The 18,291-nt window shown below is 40.6% G+C and overlaps 1 protein-coding gene across 2 annotated transcripts in view; it reads left to right on the top strand.

Annotated features, from left to right (window-relative positions):
- LOC130368644 (long-chain fatty acid transport protein 2-like) overlaps positions 1–18,291 on the top strand; it is a 320,594-nt gene that overhangs the window by 174,235 nt on the left and 128,068 nt on the right. The gene's annotated exons all lie outside the window — the stretch shown is intronic.

Below are 18,291 nucleotides of genomic sequence, written 5' to 3'. Positions count from 1 at the left end.
TTGTGGAACAAAGAGGGTTGAAAAATGCGCTACAGTTGCTGTTATGTGAAAGAGAAACCTGTAAAAATGAGCAAACCCATGTGCTGTTGCACCATCCGTTTTTTTTTTTTTTTTGTGCAGGTCAGTCAGCAATGATTTGGATTTTCTTTTTGTCTTTTTATCTCAATGAGCCCTGGAGACAGTATGCACCCCGTGAACCCTACAGTTGTTACTTTGAAGCAGCTTTTTTCCATATAGGTTATATTGCCATAAATGGGCTAGTACCATTTTGACATTGTTTTTGTGTTTAGCCAAAGACTTTGAGGAAATAAGAATATTGTCCAGATATGTGACTAGAAAGGTATCCAGCAGATCCCAAAATATGTTGTTTATGAAATGCTAGAAGGTAGTCGGGGTGTTCCGAAAAGGCATAACAGCATACTCAAAATTTCCATAATGGTATCGGAAAACTGTCTTCCGTTTATGGCTTTCTTGACACGGACAAGATTGTAGACTGCTCTGAGGTTTATTTTGGTAAACACTGGGCTGTTTTGATCTAAAAACTAAGGAATGAGTGGAAGTGGGTAAACATTTTTTAACTGTGATACAGTTGAGGGCTCAGTAGTCCACATAAGGATGAAGTCATCCATCCTTATTGCCAACAGAATTTGCCAGCACCAATTGATGATGTTAAAAAACAATTAATTTGTCCTCTAGATTGCTCTCTATATAATCCTTGTGGATTTGAGACTTGAGCTCCTGGCAGAAGTTTGTTAGTACAGTCGTACTGTCGATGAGGTGGCACAATATCAACTTCTTTCTTCTCAAACACATCTGAATATTTCTGGTATTTTTGCAGTAGGGCTGGACCTGTAATAATGGCTAAGAGGGAGAGTGGCCTGCAAGGTGGTTGTAGACATGTAGAGGAGAAAGTCAGTTTTCCAGATATCCAGTCCACAGAAGGATTGTGTTTTTTAGCCATATGTTACCCAGGATAACATAAAACAAGGGTTAGGGAACTATATCCCATACAACCTCTTTTTGATCCTGGTTTCCAATCATAAGATGGGTCGGATGGAATTACAAGGTGACAGGATCGGTCTTGAGTGTGCTTCCTTCAACCATATGGAGCAAAGAAGGATGTGTCTTGGTAAATACATGAAGCAAGGGATGCGTCCAAGGAACAGCTTCTGGCACCTAAGTCTAAGATGGCTGTAGGCCTGGTCTTGTTACCTCCCAGCTGTATGGATATTGGAATGCCAAGATGTGAGGAAGCATTATAAACTGGCAGGTTGAGACATATGGTATGGGGTAAGAATGTACCCATCTGTGGTCTTGTTGGACAATCCTTCAGGATATAATAAGGCTTGGTGGAGAAGAGGCACAGGTGGAGTGGTTTTCTCCCTGACATTTTAACTGCTGATAGTGGGCCACAGACAAGGCCTATCTGCATAGGTTCTCTAGGGTCTCTGAAGGTACAAAGAATGGAGATAGGGTTTTTTTCCCTTGCCCTTTCTCCCAAAAGTAATGACCCAATTCAATTACTGAGAGGATAAGGCCCTTAAGAGTGTAAGGTACTTCAATCCCCAAAAATTCAATTCCCCATAAATATTTTTTATGGTTTCGCTGTAAATTTTTGGTGAAATGATTAGAATGACATCAAAGTACAATTCGTGGCGCAAAAAAAAAAAAAAAAGGGGCAATACAAGTTGTGGAGCAGTGTAGTGGATTGTCATTAAAGTAGTTTATTGCTGTCATGATGGCCTCCCTTGCTGAGTATTGGGCACTGTGAAGCAATTGATTCACAACAAAGGGAGATGGCAGTAGGTACCTTGACAGAGTCTGAAAAATAGGTATGTGGTTTCAAAGTGAATAGTAGCTCACATAATGTGATGAACTCCTGGAATTCAGTATGTTTACCAATAAACTTGTCTGGCATAGCTATGATAGGTTCATCAAGAAGGTGAGGAGGCTGTGTAGGTGGTGAAGGAGGCCAGGCTGTAGCCTCTGCCACTCTCCTTCCCTTTGTAACAGGGCCTCTTGGCTTGCTTACATATCTTGGATGACTTGTGTCATGGCGGACAGTTGCTGCATGAGTGAAGTCATGGAATCAGGGGTTCTGGTGGGTTCCATGGTTAGGCTGGGCTATAATATAACCTGGAAAATATCCTGTATTCTAATATGCAGCCCAGTGATAGGAACAAATCAAATAAGCAACTAAAAATAAACAATAAATTCCAGAACACAGTACCTGTAACAGCAGAGAATAATCAAGGTCAGTCCAAATCTGAAGTCAGGGCAGGTAGCACAGGTGCAAAGTCAGAAGAATAGCCATAGGTAGCAATCCAGGGGGTCGAATAGAAGGGTGTAGAAGACAGGAACAGGATATGTGAAAATAACAGCTTAGTTTTTGTGTACAAGGCACTAGAATAACCAAGCACTGATCTATAGAACTGGCAGGGTTTAAAAGCACACAGAAGCCAGGAATTCTCCTGCCTCACAGGTGTGGCTGGTTCTATGGGATTGTTTGGTGGTGGTGGTGTCACTCCCAAAGCTCTGCAGGTACAGATTATGTGCTTTGTAAGTAATATTTGTCCACACATGCATGTTCAGGCATCTGCACCATAGTAGTCATAAGTTCTTCATCAAGCATGCACCCCGTAGTGCACTCTTCCCGGCCACCATGGCGACAACAGAGAAAAGATGAGATGTTGCTTGCTACGGATTTTGTCTTTGCCCAGGTTAGGGAGCTCCATTACAACGGGGGAGGAGAGAGGGAGGATCACAGTTATTTCCATTCTAAGCAAAAAGAATGTTGGACATTCATATATCTGGAGTTGAGTCTTTTCTCGGGCAAACAGCATTTATAAAGATACATAGCAAAATAGCGTGCATAGCTTAATTACAAAAGATTCTCTAACAAAATATGCTAGACTAAACAGAACAGGGGGTGCTCCCTAGTGTAACTATGACAGGCATAAGAAATATGCAATAGCTAGCAGAAGCTATGGAGGCACTTTGGTTACAAGAAAATCCTTTTGTAACAACTGAACATGTTTTGTTTCTATACAAGTACTAGAATTAGACATAATTACCCAATGACAAAGAAACAACATTTTTATATCAACGGCAGCTTCTATTTAATATTCTCTTTCTATGCAAATCTCCATCAGAAGTTGTAAATAAACCAGCGCCTGTGATTATCAACTAATTCAAATGATAATTTATATTTCCTTATGTTCATTACATCATAATAGCAATTAATATGTTAAATAAGTCACACTTGGTTTCTTGCTTGAGTAGAATCTAGAGACACTTGGTCAATAGAATGACATTATATGAACTGGAACTTTTGTCTGTAGTGTTCTGGTACCCATGTATCAGGTACTATATTAAGAAGTTGTTTGACTGAAAGAACCTACTTCTACTTGCATAAATCTCTGTATTGAGTATTGTGAGTTGAACTACATAACTGTTCTGTGTACATACAATGAGGTCTCACAATCATGTAAAGACTAAGCATTTGCCAAATGCTGTATAAGAAGAGTGATCATTGGTCGCATAATGCTCCTCAGCTAAGCTTCTATGCAGAAGTTTCCAGAACAGCTGTGAGAAGAGTCCCGAGTCCGACCACCTCTTCCCAGAGGGATGGGTCCAAACTAGGGCAGTCTAGGTCTGGCTTTTGCCATCTTCCAGCTTTGCTCCTTCTGACCAGTCAGTCAGTGAAAAAGTTCCCAAAATTGTGTACTCAACTCTTGTTCATAGTTGTTATAGTGTGGTTAGACCCAAGTCCACAAATTAGAAAGGTAACTGTAAAAATCTGTTTATATGGGTCAAATTTGATTAATCTTTCATAATATCCTGTCCCAATATCTAATCCTCACTAATCCTCATATCCCATCCTCAGGTGAGGCTGCGTTGTGGCCAAGATATTGTAAGCTGAAAATAAAAGGGGTGTGTCTTAAAGGGTGGGTGTGTTTTTGTGAGATGGGGCATGGTATATGGGGAGGGTGTGGCTTGCCAGCCGGACTGACACATTCACCAGGAGATGCAGAGCAGAGCAGAGTAAGGTACCAGAAGTCCTATATACTTGCATGGGACCTGAAACAAAAACCCCATCCTTCACATATGGGGATAGGTTAGGGGTTAATTTAACTATTATATATTTTTATTTGACATATAAGTAACTTGTGACCAAGTATTATCGAAACATGTCCAGCCGTACGGAAGTTATACTGGAACATACATTTCCCATAGATTTGCATGGGACTTTAAACAAAAAACCCTGACCCTCGCAAATGAGGGTAGGTTAGGGTTAAATTAACTATCCTATATTTTTATTGGACATATAAGTAACATGTGACCGAGTATTATTGAAATATCTCCAGCTGTTTGGAAGTTATGCAGTAACATATATTTTCCATAGACTTGTATGGGACAAAACCCCAACCCTCCCAAATGGGGGTGGGTAAGGGTTAAATTACCTATCCTATGTTTGTTGTTGACATAAAAGTAACGTGTACCACGTTTCATGTTAATCTCTTTAGCCCTTTGGATGTGATGCTGGAACATACACACACGCACACACACACAAACATTGAGTTTTATATATATATATATATATATATATATAAATATATATATATGCTAGCTGAGTTGCCCGGTTTTTACGTCCTAATCCCTGTTGGGGAGGACAATAAACAAAGGAGGAAGCTTTTGACTTCATATCCAGTCCTCATATATTCTTGTCATATCCCAACCTCCTATCCTGACCTCCTATCCCGTCCTCCTATCTTGACCCCCTATCCCGACCTCCTGTCCTGACCTCCTATACCGTCCTCCTATCCCATCCTCCTATCCCGTCCTCCTATCCCGACCTTCTATCCCGACCTTCTATCCCGACCTCCTATCTCGATCTCCTATCTCAACCTCCTATCCTGATCTCCTATCCCGTCCTCCTATCCCGTCCTCCTATCCCGTCCTCCTATTCCGTCCTCCTATCTTGACCTCCTATCCCGACCTCCTATCCCGTCCTCCAATCTCGAGCTCCTATCCTGACCTCCTATCCTGACCTCCTATCCCGACCTCCTTTCCCATCCTCCTTTCCTGTCCTCATATCTGGACCTCCTATCTCGACCTCCTATCCCGAACTCCTATCCCGTCCTCCTTTCCAGTCCTCATATCTCGACCTCCTATCTCGACCTCCTATCTCGACCTCCTATACCGTCCTCCTATCCCATCCTTCTATCCCGACCTCCTATCCTGACCTCCTTTCCTGTCCTCCTTTCCCGTCTTCATATCTCGACCTCCTATCCCAACCTCCTATCCAGACCTCCTATCCCATCCTCCTATCCCGTCCTTCTATCCCGACCTCCTTTCCTGTCCTCCTATCTTGACCTCCTATCTCGACCTCCTATCCCGACCTCCTATCCTGTCCTCCTATCCAGACCTCCTATGCCATCCTCATATCCCGTCCTCCTATCCCATCCTCTTATCCCGACCTCCTATGCCGACCTCCCATCCCATCCTCATATCCCGACCCGTAATATGTGTACCAGGTATTGAAATATCTCCAGCCGTATGGAAGTTATGTGGGAACATACATTTCCCATTGATTTGCATGGGACTTTAAACAAAAACCTCAACCCTCACAAATGGGGGTAGTTAAGGGTTAAATTAACTGTCCTATATTTTAGGTGGGCATATAAGGAACATGTGACCAAGTATTATCGAAATATCTCCAGCCGTTTGGAAGTTATGCAGTAACATATATTTCCCATAGACTTGTATGGGACTTTAAACATAAGCCCCGCCCCTGGCAAATGGGGGTGAGTAAGGGTTAAATCACCTATCCTATGTTTGTTGTTGACATATAAGAAACATGTGTGCCAAGTTTCATGTTAATATCTTTAGCCGTTTGGAAGTTTTTGTGGAACATACACACATACATACATACATACACACACACACACACACGTTGAGTTTTATATATATATATATATATATATATATATATATATATATACATATATATATATATATATATATATAAATATATATTGATTTAAGACCGTATATAGGATTGGTTCACTTGCATATTATAACATCTTAATATATATTGATACGTTATGGTTGGTCATAATCTAATGATCCAATCCATTATTCATCATTACAAAGTATATTCATAAACTCAATTCTCATGCGGTAACTATTTTTTTTTTAAGTAAAGACTAACAAATAATTTAACTAATATGTATGTCTTTCTAGCGTGTGTTATTGTTACTAACATGCCTGTCTTTGCTACCAATATTATAGATACCCATTGATAAAGGTCTAAGGACCAAAACATCCTTTGAATTGATATCTTCTTCTAGATACAAATTGTACTGATTTCACTAGACGAATGGAATCCTCATGATCTCTGAGATTGGGATATGAGGACAGGATATGAGGTAGGGATTTGGGGACAGGGTATAGGGTTGGGATATGAGGTCGGATATGGGGATGGGATATGGGGACAGAATATAGGGATGGGATTTGAGGTTGGGATATGAGGTCAGGATATGGGGACGGGATATGAGGTCGAGATATCAGGACAAAATATGAAGACAGGATATGAAGTCGGAATATGAGGAGGGGATTTGGGGTCGGGATATGAGGAGGGGATATGGGGTCAGGATTAACGATGGGATATGAGGACAAAAGCTTCCTCCTTTGTTGCTTTTCCTCCCCCACAAGGATGAGGTAGGAAAAAACGGGCAGCGCCAGGTACTCAGCTTGTAAAAAATAAAGATAAAGTAAAAAATCCCAAACATTTTTTCAAATCAACTGGCTTTTAAATTACTTCTATTTAAAAATATCAACCCTTCCAGTACTTATCAGCTGCGTAAACTACAGGTATACTACAGAGAAATTTGTGAAGTTCTTTCCAGTCTGGCAACAGTGCTCTCTGCTGACACCTCTGTCCGTGTCAGGAACTGTCCAGAGCAGGGGAGGTTTTCAATGGGGATTTGATTCTAGTCTGGACAGTTCCTGACACAGACAGAGGTTTCAGCAGAGAGCACTGTGGTCAGACTGGAAAGAACTTCACAAATTTCTCTCTATTATACAGCAGCTGATAAGTACTGGAAGTCTTCAGATTTTTTAGAAGTAATTTACAAATCTGTTTAACTTTCTGGCACCAGTTGATTTGAAAACATTTGTTTTTCACTTTGTTTTCCACCGGAGTTACCCTTTATTTTAATGACAGAAACCCTTTAAGCTACATGATACTCCAGGAAAGCTATTTTTTTTCCTGTAAATTTAGTCAAATGAGACTAGTTCTGGGTTTTTTCTAAAAAATGTTGGGAAGGTTGATTTCCTTTTCATCCAGTACAGGATTTTTACAGTCCTCAGTCAATTCAGGTATATTACAGAGCCACAAAAAGACTGCAAAATCTTATTGACTTTTTGGACTGGGTGACTAAAATAAAAGATGGCAGCGGGCAGTAGACATCACATATCTAGATTTTAGTAAGACTTTTGACACTGTCCCACATAGAAGACTTATCAATAAACTACAGTCATTGAGCTTGGACCCCCATATTGTTGAATGGATTCGGCAGTGGCTGAGTGACAGAAAACCGAGGGTTGTAGTCAATGGAGAATATTCAGAGCAAGGTCTTGTTATCAGTGGGGACCTCAGGGATCTGTACTGGGACCAACTTTGTTTAATATCTTCATTAGTGATATCGCAGAGGGTCTCAATGGTAAGGTATGTCTTTTTGCTGGTGACACAAAGATATGTAACAGGGTTGATGTTCCTGGAGGGATACACCAAATGGAAAAGGATGTAGGCAAACTAGAAGAATGGTCAGAACTCTGGCAACTGAAATTTAAAGTGGATAAGTGCAAGATAATGTACTGGGTCGCAGATAATGTACTGGGTCGCAGAAAGTCTGAACATTTAGATTCTGTACAATTTGACCTTGTGGATAGGTGAGGAAGTCTTTCTAGGTTTAGTTGGAGTCCAGACGGGCAGGTATTAATGTGTTCTGTTTTTCTATACTAAAAAGTGCCCACCAAAATTATCTGCAATTGATTATTCCAGACTAAATATAGGCAAATTAGTTCTTTTACACCTGTGGAGCAAGTATAGTGTAATTGATAACCGCGCCCCACTGCTATATTTACTACTTCTGTACTATACAAATCTGAGGCCGTATAGTAAATAGACTCTTTTCCCTGGGCTTAGCCACATTAGTGTAGCTAGGAACCAGGTATTTTGTGCTTTGGACAGGTATGAGGCATGGACAACCAAGATGGAGGTAATTGCTACCCTCATATGTACAAGGGGTAAAAGGGTAATTTACAGTAAATGCCTGAGCTCTTATTATTGAGCTATAGCAAGCAATGCACCTGTGTGTTTAGTACATGACTAAGCCACATTTTTAGAATCTGGAAGTAAACAATAAAGGGTCCCATACAGTGACAGCATGCATAGATATACAAATAAGTAGTATACAAAGTCTAAAAGAAAACTACAAAATTACAAAGCCTACACATCTTTTTGGTATATAGTGGTCCCTCAACATACGATGGTAATCCATTCCAAATGGACCATCGTTTGTTGAAACCATCGTATGTTGAGGGATCCGTGCAATTTAAAGTATAGGACAGTGGTCTACAACCTGCGGACCTCCAGATGTTGCAAAACTGCATGCTGGGAGTTGTAGTTTTGCAACATCTGGAGGTCCGCAGGTTGAAGACCACTGGTATTGGAGGTTGTATTCAAGTGTCCCCGCCTATACGGACCGTCACCGCTACCCTGGATGTCGCCTTCCATCGCTGTCGCCGCGTCCCCAGGGTGTCCCCGACGCTCCGGCAAGGCCTCTGCTTCCCCGGCATCCTCGCTCTCCGTCACCGACATCACGTCGCTACGCACGCCGCTCCTATTGGATGACGGGACGGCGTGCGCAGCGACGTGATGACGACGATGGAGAGCGCCGACGATGCAGAGGATCCTGAAGAGGACGCGCCGGAGCCCCGAGGACAGGTAAGTGATCATCAGCGGACCAAATGGGGCACCGTAAACGGCTATCCGGCGGCAGCTGAAGCAGTCTGCGCTGCCGGATAGCCGTTTATGCGATGGCCCCGACATACCTCTGAGAGGCCATCGTATCTTGAAATGATCATATGTCGGGGCCATCGTAGGTCGGGGGGTCACTGTATAGCCAATACACTTTGCTGAACCCCAAATAACACTTTATCTGTAAGTAAACCAGCAAGGTAACTGACATGGGAGTCTCCTTTTAATAGTTTAGTTATTTGCTTACACAAATATGCAACTGTATCATTTATACAAGTAATCTTCAATATTACAATAGAAAGAAAGCTACAGAAGGAAATGAATCCTAGAACAATCTCAATGACATCTGCCTTGTAGGTGTTCTGGTTGTTACCTGATGTGAATGGTATGCTGTCATTGTCAGGAAATTCCACTGTTTACATACACCCGCTCATTGACATGTGAGAAGATTATTGACCCTGAATTATCTAACACCTCTTCCAAATATCACACTTACTGCTTTGTTTAAAATATACAGTATTTGGTACAAAGAAAGAATGACATGCATTTTAAAGGGAACCTGTCACCAACTCCCCTTTAAAATTGCAATTCTTACATATAAAAGCAATAAAGATCTGCTGGAAGCTGTAAATCACTGTCTATCTCAGTGTTTTCCAAGCAGGGAGCCTCCAGCTGTTGCAAAACTACAACTCCCAGCATGCCCAGACAGCCAAAGGCTGTCTGGGCATGCAGGGAGTTGTAGTTTTGCAACAGCTGGGGGCACCCTGCTTGGGAAACACTGGTCTATGTAGAGGACAGAAGCTTCTTCGGGGTCCTGTACAGTACATGCAATGTCCTAAAAAAGTAAAATGGAGTTGCCCTCACCTGGTGTCCAAAGGAGCAGGTAACCCTGATACAGGTAAAGTGTACAGAACATGTAATACCTCCCTGTACTGTAGAGGGTGCTACCAGACATCAGTCAGTGCATACACTTCAGTAATACAGGTGTTTTACCAGTAAATTGCCCATTCTGATCGGTCAGTTCTTCTGACCATTGACACATTTCACAGATCTGGACTGTCTGTAGCATTGTATGTTGAGTCTGATTTCAAGTTACTATGGGCCAGAAAAGACCATTGTATGTTGAAACTAATGTATGTTGAGGCCATTGTGGGATCACTGATCATTGAGGGATCACTGTATATATATGTGTGTGTATATATATATATATATATATATATATATATATATATATATATATATATAGTAAAATCATCTACAGGGCTGGAAACACTTTTAAACTTTATATTCTCACCATACTTGTTGGCGGGAATGTCTCCCGGAGATTATGAGGAAGATTATTTTACCATATATAATGTTATACATGGTAAAATCTGATGACAGATTTGCTCATTTAACAATACATTGGCTTTAAGGGGGCTTTTATTTTTAAAATGACATGTTAACTATATTCTTTTGATCAGTACCATTACACAATTAACACATTATATCATTTTTGGTATGTTTTTCACTTTCAAAAAATCTCTTGGCATCACACTTTTCTGATCCCTATGACTGTAGTTTTGATTGTAGTTTGACACCATTTTGTAAGGGGGGAATAAATGGCCACACAGCACACTAGAAATGTGTGAAATCAAACAAATATACTTGCAAAATTTGTAAAATTAGGTTTAGGCATTGGGTACATTCACGTGGTCACGGGGTAAGTACGTGAACGTACTCCATGTCTACATTAGGTGGCCGATTATGCTTGAGAAAGGTCAATCATAGACAGAAGCAGAGCAGTGTATTCATTTCATGGCTGTTTACTCATCTCCTTAATGTGGACATTAAGTGCACCCAATTATTTTGCAATTCTTGCTTTGGTGATAAAGTTTGGATATAATTTTGCATTGCCTGAAAAATGAAATAATATATATTTACCTTTATTCACAATTTGGTGTGCCATGGATTTATACAAGGAATCTGAAGTCTGGGCACATGGCAACCCCTGAACAATGCCTTTTCATATGCCTAAATGGAACGTATGGCCAATGGATCGGTTTTAACCAATGGACCCTACCTTGTTTTTTTTTACACTCTTTTCCTGTTGCTAAATGATATCTAAATAATGGAAAAATTATTCTGGATTGGCAGTGGCACAGATTCTGGAGAGAGTAGAAGGGAGAGGTTTTTTTTGCTTGCCCTTTCCTGCTGCCCAATTATTTTTTGAAGAGAGTTGAAGGCTGTAATCGCTGCCAAAGGTGCTTGAACTAAGTACTGAGTATGGGTGGGAACACACATTGCAGATACGCTGCAGATTTTCTGCAGCAGAAAATGTGCCAGAGGAAGAAGTGGATCCAGCTGGAAGGGGAAGGTTTAACACCTTTCTTGATATTTCCCCTTCCAATTGGATCCACTTTTACCTTTGACACATTTTGTACTACAAAAAATCAGCAGTGTATCTGCAACGTGTGTTCCTACCCTAAGGGGTCTGAATACTTATGTCAATGCTAAATAAATAAAAAATCTGAAATAGGCAAAGCTTTCTAATATTATATTTTCACTTCATATTGTCATTATGAGGTGTTAAGTGCAGCACAAGGCTGAAACATAACAAAATGTGAAGCAGAGAAATGGATGTATCTTTTGGCACAATGCTGCCCACTTCCCTGGCTAATAACTCACAACCGCAGCAAGTGATTGACATGTCAAAAGTTGTTTCTAATCACAGTAACGCTTTGAGGCTAAATGACAAATCCAGCTTTACTAAATATACTCCAAAATACCTGGGCTGGGGTGTTCTGACCTGGAGCCTGTATACTAGGTGGGGCGGTCTAGTTTGATATCTATATAAGGGGGTGGGTAAGGGTGTATATCTTCATTTACATACTTCATGTATAGCCTGCATTGATTTTGAGATGTGCTGAAAACATTTGCTAAAGTAATATGTATTATTTATATTTAAATCTTATAAAACCCCCACATGAATAGGTAGGGGGAAAAAGATGACCCGTTTCCCTTCTCACTGAATGGTACATGGTGAATGGTACATGCACCAACAGATTTTTTTTTTTAGAATAAAAAGTACATTTTATAAAGCAACTAGCTGAGTACCCGGCGTTGCCCAGTTTTTTCTTCCTATTAATTGTTGGGGAGGAAAATCAACAAAGGAGGAGGCTTTTGACTTCATATCCCATCCCCATATATTGTTGTCATATACCAACCCCATATCCTGTCCCCATATCCTGACCTCATATCCCGACCTCATATCCCATCCTCATATCCTGACCTCCTATCCTGTCCTTATATCTCGACCTCACATCCAGTCCTCATATCTCGATCTCCTATCTCGACCTCATATCCCATCCTCCTATCTCGACCTCATATCCCATCCTCATATCTTGACCTCCTATCCCGACCTCCTATCCTGACCTCCTATCCCTACCTCATATCCCGTCCTCATATTCCGACCTCCTATCCCGTCCTCATATACCGTCCTCCTATCCCGACCTCCTATCCCATCCTCATATCTAGACCTCATATCCCGTCCTCATATCCCAACCTCCTATACTGTAGCCATATCCTGTCCTCCCATCCTGACCTCATATCCCACCCTCATATCTTGACCTCCTATCCCGACCTTATATTCCGTCCTCATATCTCAACCTCATATCCCGTCCTCCAATCCCGTCCTCCTATCTCGACCTCATATCCCATCCTCATATCTTGACCTCCTATCCTGACCTCATATCCCATCCTAATATCTCTACCTCCTATCCCATCCTCCTATCTCGACCTGCTATCACGTCCTCATATCCTGTCCTCATATTCTGACCTCATATCTCGACCTCCTATCCCAACCTCCTATCCCGTCCTCATATCTCGACCTCATCCCATCCTCATATGCCGACCTCATATCCCGATCCCCTATCTCGACCTCATATCCCGTCCTCCCATCCTGACCTCATATTCCCTCCTCATATCTCGACCTCATATCCCGTCCTCATATCTCAACCTCATATCCTGACTTCCTATCTCAATCTCGTATCCTGTCATCATATCCCGACCTCATATCCCGACCTAACATCCCGTCTTCATATCCCGACCTTACATCCTGTCTTCAAATCCCGGCCTCACATCCCGTCCTCATATCCCGTCCTTATGTCCCATCCTCATTTCCTGTCCTCAGGTGGGACTGATTTGTTATGAAGATATTGTAAGCTGAAAATAGAAGGGGACGTGGCTTTGTGGCACTGGGCGTGATTTGCAAACCAGACCGATGCACAAAAAGGGTAGATAATAAAAGGGGTGGGGCTTAAACAGTGGGTGTGTCTTTGTGAGATGGGGTGTGGCTTGCAAGCTGGACTGACACATTCACCAATAGATGCAGAGTGGAGCTTGTGGAGTAAGGTACTGGAAGTCCCAAATACTTGCATAGGACTTGAAACTAAAAAAACTTTTTTTATATAAGGGTGTAGGTAAGGGTTAATTTAACTATCATATCTTTTTATTTTACATATAAGTAATATGTGCACCAGGAAGAAACAATCCAAATAAAGACGAACCATGCGTGGCTGTTGCCAAGGATTCCCAATCCTGTTGGGTGCTCAGCTCCAGGGTCCGACTCAGGCCCCAAGGAATTCACCACAAAACAAAGAGAGCGGCACTCCAGATACGTATAACCCCGTGCGGGTGTATTTATTCACACATCTGTAGAAAAGCGCAACGTTTCGGCTCCTCAATAGAGCTTGAGAAAGGCTCTATTGAGGAGCCGAAACGTTGCGCTTTTCTACAGATGTGTGAATAAATACACCCGCACGGGGTTATACGTATCTGGAGTGCCGCTCTCTTTGTTTTGTGGTAATATGTGTACCAGGTATTATTGAAATATCTCCAGCCGTATGGAAGTTATGTGGGAACACATATTTCCCATTGATTTGCAAGAGACTTTAAACAAAAACCATGACCCTCACAAATGGGGGTGAGTAAGGGTTAAATTACCTATCCTATAGTATAAGTGGACATATAAGTAACATGTGACCAAGTATTATCAAAATATCTCCAGCTGTTTGGAAGTTATGCAGTAACATATATTTCCCATTGACTTGTATTGGACTTTAAACAAAAACCCCGACCCTCACAAATGGGGGTGAGTAAGGGTTAAATCACCTATCCTATGTTTGTTGTTGACATATAAGTAACATGTGTGCCAAGTTTCATGTTAATATCTTTAGCCGTTTGGACGTAATGCTGGAACATACACACATACATACACACGCAGACACATTGGGGGACATGTATCAAAGATTTTACCCCTGTTTTGTGTGTATTTTTTTGCGCAAAATTTTGCGCAAGCCCTTTTTTTGCGCAATTTTTTGGCGCACGTTTTGGTAGAGCATGTCCTCCAGATGTGGCTAAATCAGGGTACCTTGGAGTGACATCTATAGTACACATGGATTTATTAACTGCGTACTTTTTTTTTACACCAAAAATTTTGCCGCAAGAGCTGTTTTTTTTTGCGCAAGTATAAGCCATCTTGAACTTAACGTAGCAAGATGCTCTAAATCATTGATTCTATTTTCCAAAGAGTGGATTTAGGAGATTACTATATTTACCCGCAATTTATGAAGCTCATTGCACTTGATTGATAAATTTAGCGCTTCTGCACATAATTTAGAATTCGGGAAAAGGGGTAAAATGCTTCTACCATACACAAATAATGATACATGTCCCCCATTGAGTTTTATATATCTATCTATATATATATATATATATATATATATATATATATATATATATACATATATATATATGTATATATCTATGTATATATATATAGATATGTTTGTTCACGTCAATAAATGATGAGAATGTATTTCCAATTCTTCATATGTTATTATGGATTACAATAATAGTGCAATAGAATAAGATTCTAGTCTGTCAAAAATTCATCATTCCATACAATAATTGGTAACTTCCTAATTCTTGGGATCCCTTATTTCTTCATACAAGTAAATAATGTAGCATAATCCAACTAAACCGGTAGTTCTTGTGTTAACGGGATTCACTTGATAGACATAAATTAACATATTAGAAGACTGAAACTGACCTGAGGCAAGGGAGGAGACTTTTCTTTTGACAAGGACAATGTGATTTGCGATAAGGACAGAGCATTGAAATTTCTGAAATAATACAGAAGTCTCAAATATTTTTGCCCCTTAAAGTGTAGCAGTCAATTAAAAGGAACTTTCAACATGTCACGGAGACAAGTCAAGACATTTTATAGGTTGAGCTCTCAGTGTATATTATATGTCTATGGGGCAGCAAGACAAAGATCGCTGATAGGCAGGGAGTACAGAGCACTACAATGCGCTTATTCCCGCTCATTCTCCTTATTGGTGGGGGTCTCAGCACTGAGGCCCTGACCATTAAAAACTTTTGACATGTCTGTGTGGCATCTCAACATTTTATTTAAATGACAGGTTTATTTAACACTGTCATGGGGGGCCCAGAGTTTGGATTAGCAGTTGCACAGGACTGGGACTGACCAAAAAGGGGAATAATATGTTCTCCTTGTTATACAATACTGGTCTCTTTTGATTTACACCAGAACCATTGTTCTTTCATCTAACGCTTGAGGCAGTTCCTGGGCAGGGAATTAATTTTCTTTATTTTCTGAACAACTTATTTAAAAATCATGGACAATCTATGTTTTTTATGGACAATGAGAAAATCCTAATGAATTATAACGATTATGAGTTATGGTTAAGAGTTATGACATTTACTTACAAAGTATGGCGCCACCTGGTGTTCAGATTGCATAGCAATGTGCACATGAACTTGATGAGTATTGCAGAGCAGCCAATAGAAATAGCTTTTGGTTAGTTTGAGAAGAGCCAGAGGCCCAGAACCCTTGCGGTGGCATGACAGCATAACTGAGAAATAATTATTCTGAAGTGGAAATAAGAAGAGACAATATTGTGTGCTGGTGCACTAATGCTTCTGTCTGTGGTGCAAGATTGTGGCACGCGGTGGTTAGATGTATCACTTTGTGACACCAGGGCACTGTTAAGCTACACAGGATAGGACAGCTTGTCCTGGGACAGGCGCGTGATAATAAATACTCCGATGCCAGGTTACAGATAACAGTTTTTACTGAAGCAGGAATAGATGTTACAATCATCACAGCGCAGAATATAGTAGAGGAGATGCAGAGTAACCTTTGGGAGCCCTGCAGACTTGCTGTGACTTGTAGTATTTTAGGTAGGATTTTAGACTTAATGATGAGGCCTCCCATGCTGACTAGGGTTCTGATAGTGTCCCGTTAATGCTACACTGCCAGGGTGTAAACTATCTCTGTGTGGCCCGTTGACTCACCGGGTATTATGCTCACAATTTGGAATTTCCGACTCCTCCTGGGCAAGGAACACTTGCAGAATGGCGTGGTCGCTTGCTTGAAGATATATTTTAGGCTTCCCTTGAATCACCTCACACTCCTGCTGTCTCGTCTCCACACTGCAGCTCACACTGAGTTCTGCACACCTGAACTAAATAGCTTCACCCATCCCCCCTAAACTATATGGCCTAGCTTGGGGGCCTTCCTTTGGACAATCAGGGTCATATGATTACTCTGCATAATACCTCCTCTCAAATATCCTGTACATTTCTTAAAGGTACAGTGCAACACAATATAAATGAACAGACAAAAGCCATAAGGAATATTAGACCTGAGCAGCAGGGCCTATCGCAGGTACCTGAAGCAATGTTTACCTGACAGGACACACTCCGGTACTTTGATACCACAATTGTCAACTGTCAAGGTGATAGCAGACTGCTTGTAGCACATGCAGCAAATACTAGCATGGCAGTACAAATCGATAAAATATATATATTTCTATGCTAGAAACACTGAAAATGTCTTCAAAGCAGCTATTAACTGCATTTTTAGACTATGGATATGGGATAGCCCTTTCAGCCATTACAGAGTTTCCATTGAAATCTGTCAGCTGTTTATGTAATTCATGGCTATTCTAGGTGCACCATTAGGCACTATCCAGAATTCTCTAATAGTTTACATGTACACACGTACTTTATCTGCTTAAGATTTAATTCTACAGATTGCAGCAATATATTTATATTGAATGCATCCACATTATGCAGCATCAAATCTGCAGTGAATTAAGTAGGTGTGAATGGAATGGTCCAGGAATTCAACATTGGTGGCCTAAGGCCTGGAGTTAACATTGATGCACAATAAATGCCAATAAATGATATTATCTTTCTAATGAAGGTATGCTCCTCCGCCATTGTGATATCATCAATGAATGTGCTTAAATTGATGGAAATGTAAAGTTGCTGCCTCTGATTCATGTGAATCTTTCAATTCCCGTGAAACAACATTGTATTTAATTAATGTTAACTCAGATTTTTTTCCAGGCCTTAGGCCATCAATATTTCTGGGAAGCCCTTTTTGAGTACATTTATGCTTACTTAATTCATGTATTCATGTATCAATGAATTGTTGGCCAGACAAAAGATCAAACAGCTATATATATAAATCTAACTGTTGGTAAATAACATCAATTAAAATAAAAGTTATAAATGCACACACAAATATATGTATAATATATATATATATATATATATATATATATATATATATACACACACACACATAATCTAGTTTTTAGTGCATGACTTATTGCATTATGTAAGCAACTACCATGTCATTTTTAATGATTACTATTGTCTCTGTAGCAGTATAGTCACATATGTATTAATGGCAGTAGTCTCTGTTAAACCAGGAGGTACAGTAATAGATGGTTACCCAGAATTAACCTGCGGCCATCCAAGTGCCTATGTATGCTTACCCATACTCTCCTATGGTTCAACGTGTATATTATTGGCAGCAGGCTCTGTTTATTTGTATAATAATAGATTGCACCTGGGATTAATTTGCCATCATCTGGATGTCTATAGGATGGCATGCATGCAAAATAAATGTTAGTAGGTATCCTAAAGTCTCAGTTATCACTAGTACCCTTCCCCCAAACCCCTATTGGTTTATTAGTTTACTTACATAAAGTATAAATGAGGTTGGGACTTACTGCTGTAGAAGTACAGACAGGTAGCTTTTAATCAAACATTACAAACAGTGCTTTTCCATGGAGGATTTATGTCCTTGCATGCCGGCAAGGACATAAATACAGGTGACAGCTGTTTCACGTGTATAGAGGTGATTCCTCAGACTGTCCTAAATCCGC

The sequence above is a fragment of the Hyla sarda genome, chromosome 4 (genome assembly GCF_029499605.1).
Source record: "Hyla sarda isolate aHylSar1 chromosome 4, aHylSar1.hap1, whole genome shotgun sequence".
NCBI classification, from domain to species: domain Eukaryota; kingdom Metazoa; phylum Chordata; class Amphibia; order Anura; family Hylidae; genus Hyla; species Hyla sarda.
Note: the sequence above shows the minus strand (reverse complement) of the source record. Positions and strands in the feature narration are given on the sequence as shown.